Raw genomic sequence first — 2,955 nt, 5'->3', positions numbered from 1 at the left:
ACTAATTTAAAAGCTATAGCATGAAAACAAAAACCAAGCACAAAATGGTTACTAGGTCGATCCCATGGACCGAGCCCAGGTTGAAAGAGTTAAAAACAAAAGTAACTTCAGAAAAATTCTCCTATCCTCAGGCACTTGTTCACTATCTACATTGTCTGGTTTCAATTCTATATTTTTAATCTCTCAATCCTTCTTTTTATCACCAAGGGACTAATATCTAAATGATTCAGATCAATCCCATTGTAGGAATATCGTTGATTTCCTGAAAGATAACAGGTGTATTTAAGTTTTCATTTTTTCCTCAATGGGGAGTATGCAGAGACAACTTGAAGGAATAAATGTTACCTTGTTGTCCATCTGTTAATTCCTTGAACACTATTTCTCTCCTTAAAAATAAGTTAATTTAAAATCTTTAATTAAAAATAAGGTTAGTGCTGTAAATATGCTCTTCTATTTCCTTTTATTATCCTAGAATAAAGATCTGGGGGAAATGCCCATTTCCCTCTAATTTTCCAATCTTAGTACTCTGGCTTAATCTACCCTATGACTTCCCTTATATATATATATATATATATATATAAACTTACTTCAGACATACCACAGAATCCAATCTGACTTTTGATGCATCAGTAGCTACCAAAAGTGGTAATTGACAATTTGTAAAAACAAATACTAGATTAAGATTTGAAACAATTACAAAAATATACAATTACTTCTTTGCAAAAAAGTCTATACAGTTTCAGTCTTAGAAGGAACAGAATGGTTACCATAGAATGTAACAGTACATACCAATGTAAATACTAAATTATACTATATTTTCAAATTATGATTTTGTGAAAAAAAAGAAGGTTTTGCTGATAAAACAGTATTTAAACAAAGTACACCATCTTTTTCAAAAACTTTCAGCTACAAATATACCTTTAAAGCTATTAATATGTTAAAAATCAAATCACTGTAAATAATTACAAAACAATTTTTAATCTATTTAATACATAAATAGACTAAATATTGTGAATATACTTAAGTTGTGTTCAAAAGTGCTTTGATCCAGAACAGTAATGCAACTGTATTCTCCAAAACAACAAAATCAAACAGACTACAATGTCAAATCAAAGAGAAAAAAATTATATTTTCTGATTGGTGGTTCAGTTACTTTCTTTTTCTACTTTTAGAAATAAAGAATTTAAGCATGCTGAAGTTGAGAAATGAATATTACCATTTTGCATTGAAAAAACAATGTGTGAGTCAATTAAAATGATCAAAATAAAACAGACACTTAAAATTCAGCCATCCATTAGACTAATGTATCACATTAGTTCTATCAGATTTGTGATAACTCATTGCAAAAACAATTTCCTTCAATATTGTCAAAATACTAAATTCAACAAAATAAATCTTTAACTCAAATATACACTTAAGCAGCTGAAAAAAAAAAATAATAACCTGTACCAGTAACACACTACTGGGCACATGCAAAAATTGTTATAAAATCAACACAAAATGATGAAAGAATGAGGTACAATGTTGTTCATAAATTGGAAACACAGCAAACAATTTCTCTTTTCTGACAAACAAGATTATGTCATTCTAAAAAACTACTCAACAAATAAAAAGTGTGTAAGGTATAACCTATAACTATAAGGTAAAAGTGAAATATTTTGAAGCAATACAATCTCTTTGTGTTGTAATAGTATATTTTGTGATTGTACTGATAGATTGTGGAAAAAGTGAATTTTTATATTATTAGCACACATTATGCAGTAGAAAACATATAACACCTTATACCAGAGGGGGTCTGAAGTAATACATCAAATTTATGAAATTACCATTTAATGAAAGAGTAACAAATAAAATGTGAGGTTTCTCTCAACTTGCTTATACACCATCAAAGCATAAAAATAAGATAAATGTGGAGCCAGATCTTTGTTTTAAACTATCAGACATTGGCCCAGAAATTATCAAGATTGTTTCAGCAAAGCAGTATCATCCTTCACATTAAAGTAAGTCATAGGATTTTTTTTCAATTTTCCATAATTAAATCTCTTTTCATTGTTCTTTTCTTAAAACTAGAATCAAGCTGTAAAGGTAGTAAAATACACATATGGTATACCAGTTACACATGATAAAAACTATTCTTAATGGGAGTTGAAGGTGGTATACCGATTGGCAAAGTTTTGAAACCCTTTCCTTATAAGTTATAGTTATATTACAGTTATACATTAGTGGGTGCTATCACTGTACTAAACTACTATCAGTATCATGCCAGTATTAATGCTGAGCCCTGAAAAGTGAAATAAAATAGAGTAGGCTCAATTTTGAGTTGGCATTGGTTTATTTTCATATAACCCAACCATTAGGACTATCTGCATTAGCCATCCCCAATTTTGAACTATTATTGATAGTAATACTACAGTCAACAGTAACAAAAATATTCACAACTTTTACTACTAGTACTACTTAAAACATTTACATTAACTTAGCTACTTCCGAAAACAGCATTATAAACAATAAGGAAACGACAGCAGTTGACACATTTTAAGTTAAAAGCTGATGTTTTTAAAACACTTAACTTTATATAAGTAATGCGTTATTCTTTCCTCTTGCCTTACCTCGTCAATTGTTCAACGATGCTTCTGCCCCCTGTACATATGTTAAATGAATGAAATTAGATCAAATTTTATATAAACTTTTTCTTTCAATAAATATGGAAACTATAGACAAATCTTAATTTGTTTTATAATAATGTTGCGTCAGCGAGTCACATGACTACTGTGACGCCTCGTTTCTAGAACTATCCTGTACTTTGGCGAATGCTCTAGTATTTACTAGATATAGGGTAGTCGGGTATATAAAAGAGGGGGACAACGTGACGCGGTAATGTGTGTATAGACAGTGAGTAATTGAACTGCAGCCAGAGAGCACAAGAGACGTTACAGCGTTTGTTTAGCGCGATTG

At 30.1% G+C, this 2,955-nt stretch overlaps 1 protein-coding gene across 1 annotated transcript in view; it reads right to left on the bottom strand.

Moving 5' to 3' along the window:
- LOC106470462 (KAT8 regulatory NSL complex subunit 3-like) overlaps positions 1-2,598 on the bottom strand; it is a 53,271-nt gene extending 50,673 nt beyond the window's left edge. Inside the window, exon 1 of the mRNA XM_022399071.1 lies at positions 2,471-2,598. The gene's annotated coding sequence lies outside the window, so the exon portion shown is untranslated. The remainder of the gene's footprint in view (positions 1-2,470) is intronic.
- Positions 2,599-2,955: the final 357 nt, after the last annotated feature.

This window comes from Limulus polyphemus, unplaced genomic scaffold (assembly GCF_000517525.1).
Source record: "Limulus polyphemus unplaced genomic scaffold, Limulus_polyphemus-2.1.2 Scaffold4020, whole genome shotgun sequence".
Classification (NCBI taxonomy): Eukaryota; Metazoa; Arthropoda; class Merostomata; order Xiphosura; family Limulidae; genus Limulus; species Limulus polyphemus.
Note: the sequence above shows the minus strand (reverse complement) of the source record. Positions and strands in the feature narration are given on the sequence as shown.